Source organism: Pristis pectinata, chromosome 40 (genome assembly GCF_009764475.1).
Source record: "Pristis pectinata isolate sPriPec2 chromosome 40, sPriPec2.1.pri, whole genome shotgun sequence".
Lineage (NCBI taxonomy): Eukaryota > Metazoa > Chordata > Chondrichthyes > Rhinopristiformes > Pristidae > Pristis > Pristis pectinata.
Genome location: NC_067443.1, coordinates 1,605,418 through 1,621,239, shown reverse-complemented (window position 1 = coordinate 1,621,239; position 15,822 = coordinate 1,605,418). Strand labels below are relative to the sequence as shown.

General features: G+C 46.6%; 1 protein-coding gene across 3 annotated transcripts in view; it reads right to left on the bottom strand.

The window, feature by feature from the left end:
- The window catches only part of gatad2b (GATA zinc finger domain containing 2B), a 129,316-nt gene extending 113,807 nt beyond the window's left edge, over positions 1 to 15,509 (bottom strand). For all 3 annotated transcript variants that reach the window (XM_052045866.1, XM_052045867.1, XM_052045864.1), the window contains exon 1: positions 15,443 to 15,509. The gene's annotated coding sequence lies outside the window, so the exon portion shown is untranslated. The remainder of the gene's footprint in view (positions 1 to 15,442) is intronic.
- Positions 15,510 to 15,822: the final 313 nt, after the last annotated feature.

Below are 15,822 nucleotides of genomic sequence, written 5' to 3'. Positions count from 1 at the left end.
GACCTCCAGGTAAAAAAAAAGCCCCAGCCTACTGAGCTTCTCCTTAACTCAAGCCCACAGTGTGGTACAGCACAGAAACAGGCCCTTCAGCCCACCATAGCCATGCCAACCTGTTTTGCCCATCTACAATCATCCTACTTGCCAGCACTAGAACTGTTTCTTTCTATGCCTTGTCTATTCTAGGTCTCTAAAAAAAAATGGCATTAATGTAGTATTAATGTAAATGGGTAATTTATGGTCAGCATGGATTCGATGGGTGAAGGGCCTGTTTCCGTGCTGTGTGATTCATTATGTTACTCCATTTTCTCCTTAAATGCAATGTCATTTGTCTCACCCCCTTCCCTAGGGAGTAAAGCCACATTCTCACCCAACTCTCCCCAGTTCAATTCCACATGCCGGGTAGCATCACCCTGATGTTTACCCTGCCAAACTCTGAGCAGGCGAAATTAAATTTAAAACAATGAGGAACTATCTACCCACATATAAAAGGAAATAAATCTGCCAACGCCATCACTCTACAACAAAATCTGAAAATACACAGATCAACTACGAAACAAAAGAGAAAGTTCAAGTGAGCAGTCTGCAGGTTGTGAGACCGCTGGTCTGAAATCCAATCCTGGATGATCAGAAACTCCTTCCGGCTAAATATTGGGAAGACCAAAGTTCTGTTCCCCTCTTCACTATTCCCTCCCCCTCGCCGGCAACTGTGTGAAACTGAACCAGACTACTCAGTGTTGTATCTGATGCAGACGAACTTCACCCCACGTATTCACGCCTCGACACTACCACCTGGTTCTGCTCCTCTTCTGCTATTGAAAGGTTATGTAGATAACACGCCTTTTGTTGCCTGTTGACTCTTCCAATGCACTCCTGCCCAGATTGCCTTGTTCCACCTTCTGTAAATGAGCTCACTCAAAACCCGGTGACCTGTTTGTTAACTCACAGCATCCCATTCATAGGACAAGCACTTTGGCCCACAATGTTGTGCCAAAATAATTAAACCAATGACTCCTAATTAATCTAATTCCTCTACCAGCACATTGGCCATATCCCTCCGTTCTCCACATATTCATGAGCCTATCTATTAAACTCTCCTATGCTATGCTAAAAAACCTTGCCCCACACATCTCCTTTGTACTTGCCCCCTCTCACCTTAAATACATGCCCTCTAGTACTAGACAATTCAATCCTGGGAAAAAGATACCGGCTGTCTACTCTATCAATGCCTCGTATAATTTTATAAACCTCTATCAAATCTCTCCTCAGCCTCTGTCACTCCAGAGAAAACAACCCTAGCTTGTCCAACCTCTCCACATAGTACATGTCCTCCAATCCAGGCAGCATCCTGGTGAACCTCTTCTGCACCCTCTCCAAAGCCTCCACATCCTTCCTATAATGAGGCAACCACTTACTTTATATGTGGCCTAACCAGAGTTTTATGAAGCCGTAACATGACTTCCTCTTGAACTCAATGGCTCGGCTAATGAAGGCAAGCATGCCATACGCCTTCTTTACCACCCTATCAACCTCCACGGCCACTTTTAGTGAGCTATGGACTTGGACCCCAAGATCCCTCTGTCCATCAATGCTGTTAAAGATTGTGAACTTTCCATTTACGTTGGATCTCCCCAAGTGAAGCACCTCGCACTTGCTCGGACTAAACTCCATCTGCCACTTCTCCGCCCATATCAGCAACTATCCCACTGTATCCTTTGGTAATAATCTATGCAATCCACTACACCACTAACCTTTGTGTCATCTGTACCTCCGACCTGCACTGGCTCCACACATGACAACACCTTGATTTTAAAATGCTCATCCTTTTCAAATTCTTTGATGCTGGAGGAACTCAGCAGGCCAGGGAGAATCCGTGGAGAAAAGCAGGCGGTCAACGTTTTGGGTCAGGACCCGAAACCTTGACCGCCTGCTTTTCTCCACGGATGCTGCCTGGCTTGCTGAGTTCCTCCAGCATCATTGTGTTTTTCATCTAGATCCCAGCATCTGCAGTCCTTTTCTCTTTTCAAATTGTTAATTGGCCTCACCGTGCCCAACCTCTAAATCTACAATCCTTCTCCAGTTCCATCACCCCACCACTGGCAGCTGGGCCTTCAGCTACCCTGGGCTCTGGAATCCCCTCTCAAAGCCTCTCCACCTCTTCCAAGAGTTTGCGGTCATTCATCCTAACAACTTATGTCCAGTTTCATCCAAGAACACTCCTGGAAGGTGCCTCAGGAGGTTTCACTACATTTAACAGTTCTGTTGCTGAAACTCAGATGTTAAATACGAGTGAACAGCTCGGATGTATTCAAGAAACAGAGAGTGCGAGGAAGCCGAATTAAAATGCACGGCTGATTCTGACTCATCCGTGGGGTGATGATTACACCTCTAATGAAGACAATTCAGCCTCCTCACATCGTTAAGTTAGACGAGGTCAACAGCAGGCAACAACAGAAAGACAGCAGGAGGAAAAAAAACTCTTTATAACTTTCGATCACAGTTATTCAAAATTAACTCTGACAGTGACATCGCCTTGTGAAGTAATCCATGCGTGCACTTGCTGAACTCTGTTAACCATCCTGCATTAGGTTGTTTGAGTTTGTTGGGAGCACTGGGATTCTCAGCAGAAGGGACAAATGGAGGTCCTCATTCCATTAGCAAAGATCCATCTGACAGGCAACAAGGGAACAAGATGGTGTCATTTGGGCCCTCCACGCTCTTCCTACGTTCGATAAGGTTGTGGCTAACTATCTTGTGGCCTAACTATCTCTCTCTCTTTCCCATGTCCCCAAAAACCTTAAAAATCTCAGAAGCACCAATTTAAAATTAATAAATGACCCACCGAGATTTGCCAAGATGTGTCCCAAATTTCTACCACTTCCTCTTAACCTCACTTCCGAAAAGCCTGGCTCCAACTTTCAGACTCTGACCCCAGTCAGTGGAAAGAGGGTAGAAAGAAAAAAAAACTTTGGAAAAAAATGTTTGCCCATGTTTTCCAAATTGCAACCCCAGTTTGCGTAACCCCTTGTGCAGTCGTCTCTGATACATCTACACGCACTCCCTCCAAGTCGTCTCTGATACACCTACACGCACTCCCTCCAAGTCGTCTCTGATACACCTACACGCACTCCCTCCAAGTCGTCTCTGATACACCTACACGCACTCCCTCCAAGTCGTCTCTGATACACCTACACGCACTCCCTCCAAGTCGTCTCTGATACATCTACACGCACTCCCTCCAAGGCCAATACGTTCTACATGGCTAACAGGACGTGGGTGTCAGATTCACACATAGTGACCTAACATGTGGAATGGGCTGCTGGATATTAAGGCACACACCCCACTGAGCATGAAGGGGTTGGGGGGGGGGGGTGGTGTGCGGGGTGCTGTGATGTAGGCCGAAGGAGAGCTGCAGGAGGCTCAGAGGGGTTGAACATCACTCCTTTTCTAGCTACATGATCAGACACTCACCGACATCACAGCCACCATCAAACCCTCCACCCGCACAGACTCACTGTCCACTCTGAGAAAGCCAACCCTTTGGACAAGGTTGGTGGGGCAAGCAACTCTATCAAACTGCAACTTATGTGGATCATGCACCCAACACAACTGTGAATCCATTTCCCAGAGAGTCGGTAAGCATTGGCTACAGATGTCCCCATTTAGGAGGGTCTGAGACAGGCGAGGGAGGAACCATGGTCAATGGGCTCCAACACAGGTGTTGGCTTTCCATGTACCTATCCACCAAAAGTTGGCCAGACATAAACCTTACCTCAATGCAGCTGATGAATTGTTATTTTACATCAATAATCCCAGACCCTTCTTAAGAATACAAGTAATGGTATTAGAACATCTGGCACCCTGTGCCTGCTCCTTTCAATTAAGATCATTGTTGACCTTTTACCTTCCTCCAGGATAACCAAGCCGAGGGAAACTATTTCCACCTTCTGTCACTGCCACAGAGCAACATCCATCATCAAAGATCCCCACCACCCGGGCCATGCCATCTTCTCGCAGCTCCAATAGGGCATACATGTACTTGTGCAATAAACTCAACTTTGACAATCAGTCCCCAGTCCCTAACCCTAATACAATTAGCACACACTGAAGAGCTCCCTGATACATTTAATACTGAAATCTAAGCATCTCCACCTGCAACATACGTAGCCTCTTTAGATGGGGAATTCCAAAGGTTCACCTAAGTATGGGTGAAGAAATTCTGCTTTGAATAACCAACGCCTTACTTTGTGACTGCATCTCCTGATTCAAGACACCCCAGCCAGGTGAGGCATCCTCCCTGTGGCTAGCTTGTCAACCCACTCAAGACTGTTATACATTAAATGAGATCACCTCATTCTTCTGAATTCTAGAGGACAGATCAAGTCTGTTTAATCTCTCCACATCGCAGAGATCTATCTGGTGAGCCTTCACTGTACTGCCTCTATCACATGTATATTCTCCCTCTATCATAAGTATATTCTTTCTTAGATAAGAAGACCAGACCTATACACAGTATTACAAATGCTGTCTCACCAGGGCCTATTGAAACTGTCCTGACTGGTTGCAGCATGTCCTGGTATGGCACTTCAAATGCACAGAAGCTGCAGAGTCATGGACTCTGCCCAATACATCACGGACACATCCCTCCCCACCATCGGGAGTATCTACAGGAGGCATTACCTCAAGGCGGCAACATCCATCATCAAAGATTCCCCCACCATCCGGGCCGTGCCATCTTCTCACAGCTACCATCGGGCAGGAGGTAAAGAAGTCAGGTACAGGAACAGCTACTTCCCTTCAACCATTCACCTCTTGAATGGCACAACCCTAATCACCACAGTTTAGTGAAACTATGACCATTTTGGACTAAAAATGGACTTTGTTTTTTTGTGTTCTAATTTTATTCTTTCCTGTAAAAACTGTGTTTGATGTAACTGCACTGTGTAATGAATTGACCTGTACGATCGGCATGCAAGACAAGTTTTTCACTGGACCTCGGTACAAGTGACAATAATAAACCAATACTTTATGTTTTTCATGTGAGTGCTGCTGATGCTCTGTGCCTGTGATGCTGCTGCAAGGAAGTTTTTCATTGCACCCGTGCACACCTGGACTTGTACGTATGACAATAAACTCGACTTCACCTGTACACTTGGAGCAAGAAGTCTCTAATTTTACACTCAAACCTGCTTCAATCTCAGGTTCCCTCCTGTTTTAAGAAGACCACTATCATCCCAGTACCAACGAAAAGCAAGGTAACGTGCCTCAATGACTACCGACCAGTGGCTCTGACATCCACCATCATGAAGTGCTTTGAGAGGTTGGTCATGGCTCGCATCAACTCCAGCCTAGACCCATTGCAATTCGCCTATCAGTGAAACAGGTCTACAGCAGATGCCGTCTCCCTGGCCCTACACTCAGCTCTGGAGCATCTGGACAGTAAAGACACTTACGTTAGACTATTGTTTATTGACTACAGTTCTGCCTTCAATACAATAATCCTGAGCAAACTTGTCACCAAACTCCGAGACCTAGGACTCAACACCTCCCTCTGTAACTGGATCCTTGACTTTCTAACAAACAGACCGCAATCAGTGAGGATAGGCAGCAATACCTCCGGCACGATTATTCTCAACACTGGTGCCCCACAAGGCTGCGTCCTCAGCCCTCTACTCTAATCCCTATACACTCATGACTGTGCGGCCAGATTCTGCTCTAACCCCATCTACAAGTTTGCAGATGATACCACCGTTGTAGGCCGTATCTCAAACAGCGATGAGTCAGAATATAGGAAGGAGATAGAGAGCTTACTGGAATGGTGTCATGACGACAACCTTTCCCTCAATGTCAACAAAACTAAAGAGCTGGTCATTGACTTCAGGAAAGGGGGCGGTGCACATGCACCTGTCTACATCAATGGTGCTGAGGTTGAGAGGGTTGAGAGCTTCAAGCTCCTGGGACTGGACATCACCAACAGCCTGTCCTGGTCAAATCACGTATATGCCACAGCCAAGAAAGCTCACCAGTGCCTCTACTTCTTCAGGAGGCTAAAGAAATTTGGTTTATCCCCTTTGACCCTCACCAACTCTTACTGATGTACCATAGAAAGCACCCTGTCTGGATGTATCACGGCTTGATATGACAACTGCTCTGCCCAAGACCGCAAGAAGCTGCAGAGAGTTGTGGACACAGCCCAGCGCGTCACGGACACCAGCCTCCCCTCCTTTACCTCTCGTTGTCTCGGTGTAGCAGCCAGCATAATCAAAGACCCCACCCACCCGGGACATTCTCTCTTCTCTCCTCTTCCATCGGGTAGAAGATACAGGAGCCTGAGGGCATGTACCACCAGACTTAAGGACAGCTTCTACCCCACTGTGATAAGACTATTGAACGGTTCCCTTATACAATGAGATGGACTCTGACCTCACGATCTACCTTGTTGTGACCTTGCACCTTATTGCACTGCACTTTCTCTGTAGCTGTGACACTTTACTCTGTAGTGTTACTGTTTTTACCTGTACTACCTCAATGCACTCTGTACTAACTTTACTCTGTACTGTTACTGTTTTTACCTGTACTACCTCAATGCACTCTGTACTAACTCAATGTAACTGCATTGTGTAATGAATTGACCTGAACAATCGGTTTGTAAGACAAGCTTTTCACTGTACCTCAGTACAAGTGACAATAATAAACCAATACCTACTCATATAAGAACCAAAAAATACCCTTAAAACTGATTCAGACCCAGTTCCAAAGAAGGGTTAAGGTTGGAACAGTTCATCAACTTGAACTGTTAATCCAGTTTCTGTCTCCACAGATGCTGTCTGCCCTGCTGAATGTTTCCAGCATGTTCAGTTTTTATTTCAGATTTCCAGCATCTGCAGCTTTTTAAAAAAAATTTCATTTGAGAACTTTGTGATTCCTGTACAAGGATACCCAGGTCTATCTGAACACCAACACCTTTCAAAGTCTCACCATTTAAAAACAACTACTTTTCTACTGAGGTGGATGACCACACATTTCTAAGATAAGATTTCTTTATGAGTCGCATGTACATCAAAACACATAGTGAACTACATCTCACCCCTGCGGCTGGTTTCCCTGTGGAGTATCCTGTGGTGGGGAGCACAGCTGGGAAATGTTCAGTGGACCTCGTGCAGCAGTCCAGAGACCAGAGTTTGGTGTGAAGCTATCAGCAAAATCCGGGCTACCGTTTATATAACAACCAACTTGTGAAGCTGCTCATTGTCTGCGATTACCGTGAAGACTTTAGATATCGCAGCGTGGCGTGGTTGCTGGCTTGTCAGGATTACAAAGACCGCTGCTAGTGTGTTTGTTTATCCATATTTAGCAATGGCGCTCTCAGGGAACACAGTACGGCACAGGAACAAGCCCTTCGGCCCACAATGTCATGCTAAACTAAACTAGTAATTAAAAGCCTAACTAAACTAATCCCTTCTTGATAAGATTTCCTTATTAGTCACATGTACATTGAAACACACATCTTTTGCATAGAGTGCTCTGGGGACAGCCCACAAGTGTCGCTACACTTCCGGCGCCAACATAGCATGCCCACAACTTCCTAACCCGTACGTCTTTGGAATGTGGGAGGAAACCCACGCAGATACGGGGAGAACATACAAACTCTTTACAGACAGCGGCCGGAATTGAACCCAGTTCACTGGCACTGTAATAGCATTATGCTAACTGCTACATTACCGTGCCTGCCCATTATATTACACACAATATTCCACAATTTTTCCACATTATATTCCATCTGCAAGGTGCCTGCCCATTCATTTAGCCTGCCTATATCCCCCACGTCCTCTTCACATTCCACACTGCCAGCTAGTTTGGATATATTACACTTGATCCCTTCATTCAAGTCATTGATTTAGATTCTGAACAGCTGGGTCCCAGGATCGATCCCTATGGCACCCCCTGGTCACAGTGTCCCAACCTGAATATGATCCTTTTACAGGTGACCCCCGTGATAACAAAGGGTTATTTTGCTAGAAAATGTTCCATCTCGCAATTTTCCATAACGTGAAGCTGCATCATCTGCATGTGTCAAGAAACACGAGTTAAAAAAAGTGTTTATTTATATTTCTTCCTCAAATTCTGTAAGAGTGAACGCTATTCTCTACCTCATATTTTCAGATAGTGATTTTGAATTTCCATTACTTGAATGGCCGTAACACAGGGGTTGTCCGTATTCCCAACTAAACAAAAACTGACAGCATGGCGTTGCCCCAAGATCGAGGATAACTAAACCGAGGGAGACCGTTTCCACACCCGTCTGTCTCTGCCACAGACCCCAGCTGTCGTTTGAGGGCATGACTCGAGTATCATCCTCCGTAACCCCAAAGTAATTAGTGTTTACGAAGGAGCACAACTCCAGTCCTCATGCCCTGCCTGCATTGTGGATTTACTGGGAATACTGTTCAATTCTACGATCCAGATACACGATGTGGGCAAGGCTGACATTTACTGTTCATCCCTAACTGCCTCCAAGAAGGTGCAGGGGCACCACTTTCTTGAATCACTGGTGAAGGTATAACTGGTGCCTTTGGGTAGGGAGTTACGGGAAGGAGACTCACTGCCAATGAAGGGAACAGAAATGTATTCCCCAATCAGGAGCGATGGGCAACTTGGAACGGAACACGGTGTCGGTGGCATTCTCATCCACCTTGCAGTTCGTTGCAGGCTGGGAGGGGTTACGAGAGTGCTGTCTAAAAGGTCGCTGGGTATAAATGCGGCTTGTCTTGCAGACAGTGCACGTGTGGTGGGCAGACTGATGCTTCAGGCGGGCAGTTGGGACTCGCAATCAAGCAGAATACTGTGGACTGCAAGGTGTTGAGCTCCAAGTGTTGTTGAAACTACACTCGCCCACAAGATCCTTCACATTTTTGCCTTGCGCTTAACACACTTGGCATCCTGTACCCCTTTTATCCTGTCTCCTCCTGCCTCCCATTATGGTCAGGGAGCCCAACATTTTGCTTTCCATCCCAGGGCTCAGACACTCAAGATCCACATCGTCCCCAAGATTGCAGCTAAACGATTTTTTTAACTCCAGTCAACCTTCACTCACTGATCAACACCTGTGAAACCCAAGCCAGCGCAATGTACCATCAGTGGGACTCTTGCTGCACAGGACGTCAGCTGTGCCTCAGTGGGGAACATTTAACATCTCAAAGGCCCTCACTCCAGAGGGTCCAGCACAACATCTGGACCAATGCTCACTGTGCAGCACAGAGGGAGTGCTCATGTCGAGGTTACCGTCTTTCCATCAGACACAAAACCAAATTCCTGTCCGCCCTCAAAAAATGAGTATATGGGAGGATTACATACGTCAAAAGGACCCATTGTCCTCAGCAGATCCTGTTTATTGCCTCGTTCAAAGGTTAGAGGCGATTGGAGATTTCCCTCAACGAGTGGTAGGGGTGTGGAATTCACCACCTGAGGAGGCAGGGACCGTCCCCACTGTTAGGCACGAAGTTATTTTTCTGTCAGCATGGACACAATGGGCCAAATGGCCTCAAACTGTACCATTCACCTCTATGTTCCATACCGTAAAAGATCCCGCGGTTACAGGGAAAAGCAGGAGCATTCACCCCGGTGTTACAGCCAGCATCATTAGAGAGTTATACGCTCGAGTGTGGGATCTTGTTATAGAATTTCCATCTATCTTTTCCTCCAGCAGCTTCTGTCAATATGCTGGAGAGTGCATTCAAAATACTCTTCAAAAACAAAATTAACCTCAGAATTAGTAAAGCTCCAGCCTGCTGGATTAATGTGAAGATAAGACAATAGTGGACACCTCAAGCCTGCCCCGCCATACAGCATAATCACCGTTGATCTACCCCAGGCCTCATCTCCTTTTCTGTGCCTTGCTCCCCATCACCTTCGCTTCCCCGACCTTTCAAACCTTTATCTGCCTCCTCTTTAAATCCGCCCCGTGACCCAGTCTCCACAACCCTCCAGGGCAGAGGATTCCAGAGATTCACCACCTGCCGTGATAAGTTCCTATGCACCTCAGTTTTAAGTGACCGGATCCAAATCGAGTCACAAAGCCAGAATCATACAGCATGGAAACAGTCCCTTCAGCCCAAGCGGATGACTCTGCCTTCTCCACCCCTCACCACGCCAACCAAGATGCCCATCTAAGCCAGTCCCATTTTCCCGCGTTTGGCCCATATCCCTCTAAACCTCTCCTATCCATGGACCTGTCCAAGTGTCATTTAAATGCCTCACAGCTCATGCCTGCCTCACCCACTTCCTCTGGCAGCTCGGTCCACATACGGACCACCCTCTGAATGGAAAAGTTGCCCCCAAGGTTCCTATTAAATCTCCCCCCTCTCACCTTAGACCTGTGCCCTCTAGTTCTTGATTCCTCAAAGACTGTGCGCATTCACCCTGTCTATGCCCCTGGTGATTTTATACACCTCTATAAGATCACCCCTCATTCCCCTACGTGCCAAGGAATACAGTGCTAACCTACTCAACCTCTCTCTGTAACTCAGTCCCTCCAGTTCTGGCAACATCCCTGCAGATCTTTTCTGCACTATTTCCAGCTTAAATCTTGTAACGTGTCCCCTTGTTAAGGAGACAGCTCCACACCTACTCGGTTCTGTCCCCTCAGGATAGATTTTAATAAGATCACCACTCATTTTCTTAAACTCCAAAGAGTAGAGATGTAATTTCTTTAGCCACTTTAATTAAGGAAGTATACTGAACCACCAAGTTGGTAAAGTACAAGTTTTTCTCTCTCCCCTCAGTCAGGATTATCTGCTAAGGAAGCAGAGATGAGAGACCAGCATCAAGGGTATTGGATGCACAAGGCAGGGAAGGGTGGGGTAAAATACTTTATCTTGAAAAGCACTTCCAGCAATTGCCATCCCCTTTAATTAATATTTTCCAGCATTGTAATTATCAAATTCCCAGCAGGTTCAATGCTTCACTGAGTTATCCAGCCCGCAGTAACATACAATAGTGCAGATGCATCCCATTGAGGCTAGAATTTGTCAATTACAAGATTTGGAAAAAGGAATTATAAAGGTTGGCCTCTTTCTCAACTCCCACTACTCCTAATACTTTCCCAAGCACCATGTGGGTGTAGGTATTGAGGGTCCATTCGACTACATGAGGCACCCTGTCAGCACCCAAAACTGGTCATGATGGCATCATGATGGCACCTACCACCTGCTTCCCTTGCCAAAGAGAGACCCTCGGGCATTACTGCAAGAGCACGTAACCTTGAATAGCTCCCTCTGTCAATACTACTCACTGGCTCCACCCCACCCACCCCGGCCATTCTCTCTTCTCCACAAGACAGCTTCTATCCTGCTGTCATAAGACTCTCGAACGATCCTCTTGTACAAAAAAGATGAAACCTTGATCTCACAATCTACACTGTGGCCCTTGCACCTTATTGTCTGCCTGCACTGCACCCTCTCTGTAACACTTTATTCTGCATTAGAAACATAGAAAACCTACAGTACAATACACCTACACCCTTCCCTCCCGTTTCTCTATGATTCATGTGGCTATCTACAAGTCCCTTAAATGTCCCTAATGTATCTGCCTCCACCACCTCTGCCGGCAGTGTGTTCCACGCACTCACCACTCTGAGTAAAAAAACTTACCCCTGACATCTCCTCTGTACCTACTCCCCAGCACCTTAAACCTGTGTCCTCTTGTGGCCACCATTTCAGCCCTGGGAAAAAGCCTCTGACTATCCACACGATCAATGCCTCTTATCATCTTATACACCTCTATCAGGTCCCCCCTCATCCTCCGTCGCTCCAAGGAGAAAAGGCCGAGTTCCCTCAACCTGTTTTCATAAGGCATGCTCCGCAGTCCAGGCAGCATCCTTGTAAATCTCTTCTGTTATTGTTTACCCCTCTGTACTACCTCAATGCGCTGATATACTGAATGATCTGTCTGGCATGCAAAACAAAGTTTTTCACTGTATCGCGATACATGTGACAATAATAAACCAATTACTTTCTCCCACCACAAAATTACATCCAGTTACAAATAGAAACTGCTCCAGACTAGGTAAGTGAGATTTATCGACAGATTTATCTGGTCGCCCCATTATAGGAACAATGTTAAGGCTTTGGAGAGGGTGCAGAGAGGTTTAGCAGAACACTGCCTGGATTAGAGAGCATGAGCTATAAGGAGAGGTTGGACAAACTTGTGTTGTTTTCTCTGGAGCGGCAGAGGCTGTGGGGAGACCTGATAGAGGTTTATACGTAAGTTTTCGAGAGGCATAGATAGAGTAGACAGACTGTATCTTCTTCCCAGGGTCAAAATGTCTAATACCAGAGGGCGTGCACTTAAGATGGGAAGCGGAAAGTTCAACGAGATGAGCGGGGCAAGTTTTTATTTTACACAGAGCGGCGGGTGCCTGGAACGTGCTGCCAGGGGTGGGAATGGAAGCAGATACGATAGAGGCATTTAAGAGGCTCTTGGATAGGCACATGAATGTGCAGAGAATGGAGGGTACAGTAGTGTAGCGGTTAGCGTAACGCTATTACAGCGCCAGCAACCGGGGTTCAATTCTGGCCGCTGCCTGTAAGGAGCTTGTACGTTCTCCCCGTGTCTGCATGGGTTTCCTCCGGGTGCTCCGGTTTCCTCCCACATTCCAAAGACATATGGGTTAGGAAGTTGTGGGCATGCTATGTTGGTGCTGGAAGCGTGGCGACACTTACGGGCTGCCCCCAGCACACACTATGCAAAAGATGTGTGTTTCGATCTACGCTTGACTAAATAAGGAAATCTTATCAAGAAGGGATTAGTTTAGTTAGGCTTTTAATTTAAGTTTAGTTTAGCATGACATCGTGGGCCGAAGGGCTTGTTCCTGTGCTGTACTGTTCTGTGTTCCCTGAGAGTGCCATCACTAAATATGGATAAACACACAGGCTAGCAGCGGTCTGTGTAAGCCTGACAAGCCAGCAACCACGCCACGCTGCGATATCTACAGTCTTCACAGTAATCGCAGACAATGACCAGCTTTACACATTGGTTGTTATATAAACGGTAGCCCGGATTTTGCTGATAGCTTCACACTGAACTCTGGTCTCTGGACTCCTGCATGAGGTCCACTAAACATTTCCCAGCTGTGCTCCCCACCACAGGATACTCCACACGGAAACCAGCCACAGGGACGAGATGAGACATCCCTTTTTACACCGAGGAATCCACTCTTGGATTCTGCCACGGGTTTGATGAGCAAATTGATCCCGTTACAGGGCAACAGGGAAGAATGCAAATTACTTCTTTTCTTTATTTTAATTAATTATAGTGAGTTTAATGGTCTTTTAAAAAAAATCTAAATTTAATTCTTTGGTGCAGTTTCAATAGTTTTTAGATGTTTGTGATATTCAGAAATATTTAAAACCCCCCAACAGCATGCAAAGCTGGCAAAGTCTGCTGTGAAAGACTTCCAGAGGAGTGGAAAAGACTCGTCCTGGCCTGTCCCTCTCACTCCTTTGCATCAATTGAGGCCTTACCAGTGGTCTTTTGAGGAGCCTTGACCCAGCGAGATAGGCCCGATTTCAGACAAGGGTTTTTGCCAATAGGTCTAGGTCAATGTATGTGGCTCATACAGGCTTCCTCCCTTACTCCACTCTAGAACTCTTCTTAACTACTTCAACAGGAAGCCAATCCCACATTCTCACTGCTTTTCCCGAATTACCTGCTGGATTGATTATTCTTGATGTGAGAGAGAGAGCGAGAGAGCGATTCTGCCCATCGAGCCTATTCTAGCATTCATCACAAAACCTCTGCCTCATCCATTCTCCGGACTTTGGAGTTCTCTAAATTCAGGAATGAGGTTGATAGATTTTCCCACCTAATCTAAATGTCCCTAGAGTGCAAAGATTGCCACCCTTGTAGTTATTTACTTATTACAAGGCAGAAAGCCAGCTCTTAGCACATCAATCCACTTCTCCTTAGCACTCTCTATTCTTGCAACTCTCCCACCTTCTCTTTAATTCTTCTGCCTTACCTACACTTGGGGATAACATACAATAACAATTTAACCTACCAGCCCATCGTGGGGATGTGGGAGCACCCAATGGAAACTCATGCAGTCACAGGGAGAACGTGCAAACTCTACACAGAGACAGCACCTGAGGTCAGGATCGAACCCGGGTTGCTTGAGCTGTGAAGCAGTGGCTTTAACCACTGCGCCATCACACCAGCCACATTTCCTCCACTGCCTCTGGGGTACAGTATTCCAAAGATCTACAACCAGTAAAGACCCTCAGTTCTAAAAGGCAGACTCCTTATCATGAGACCATGCCTAAAACTCTTCAGCCACAGGAACAAACCCTCAGCATCAACCCTGTTGATCATTTTCACAATGTTTCAACTCTTCTAAGCTCCAGTGAATTTAGTCCAACCTTACTCCTTCTCTCCCGGGATAACATTCTTATTCCAGGGATCATCCCTGCACCTACTTTATCAAACTCCATATATTAAAAACAACTAGCAGCTCACCCACTCAGCTCCCCTGTACCAGCCTGTTTAGTGTTTTGTTTTGCCAGTTCCAACCTCCCAGTTCCCCAGATCATATCACGTATAAAATTTGGTTTTGCATCTTTTTGCATCTTATCCCGTGCCTCCATAGGTAAAGCAGAACAGTGCTCACTGTTTCTGCCAATATTTTTAATGAAATATCAGAAAAAAAATGGAAACCAACAGCAAGAACCTGCACAAAAGAATTAAGTAATAGAATATTTGCAGGAACAAAATATGTCCTGTTAGAACCAGAGTTGTTTATAGATGGGTTAAATATTTAATTTGTAGTTACTTTAAAATATTTAAAATTTATCTATTCTATATTTAAACATTCAAATGTAAACATAATATTAATATAACAGCAATTATAAATGTTTATTTGCACAGAATATTGATATTAATGATTTGAATTTAAATATTGCAATTTGTAAACATTCAACATGTTTTATAGTTTAAATTAAAAATGTCAATTTTACATTAATGCAAATGTATTGATTATTAAATTTAATTATTTACACAATTTATTGGGCATTTAAATAATTTATATTTGGTTAATAAAATGACCAATTGCTGATTATTGTAATTTATGGAATATTTAGGTGCGATTAACATTAATGCTGATTTATTGATCGCTATCTGTTTCTGGGGCTTCGATCCCGCCGCTTGCAGGCAGCCGGCCGACACCACCTCCCCCCCCGGGTCACTCTTCTACTCCGGCCCCAGGCTTCGGGCCTGCGTGGGGTTCAGCCCCCCCTCTTCCTCCCACCACTTCACCGCCCCCAACCCGGGACCGGCCGGAGCCGGACCTCCCTCCCGTCGGCCGGCCGGCCGGCAGGGTCGCTGCCTCCCCGGGCGGGGGGGCGGGCGGGGGTGGGATGCGAGAGGGATTTACCGGGGGGAGAGCCGCACTCACCTGCCGCCGCCGCCCGCTCCCCGCCGCCGCCGCCCGTTTCCAACACAACCGGCGCCGCAGACCGCGCGCCCGCCCCCGGCACCCAAACAACCGCGCCCATTGGCCCAGCCCAAACCGGCACCCGGCCCTTCCACCGTCGCCATTGGCCGCCCGGCCAGGATTGACGGCGCTGCCGCCCACTCATGCTCGGAAACCGCCCACCTCCCCGGCGACCGGTTGGAGAGGATTGACAGGAATCTAGGCAAATGGAACTGGAGCCTGGGGGCGGTCCTGCCCCCAAGCTCGGCGTCTATAGGGCGGGCTTTATGACCGACATTCCAACGGCCCAATAACATTAAGAGGGTGAAAGAGTCCGTCCTCCCCTGGTGGGTGGGACCCCG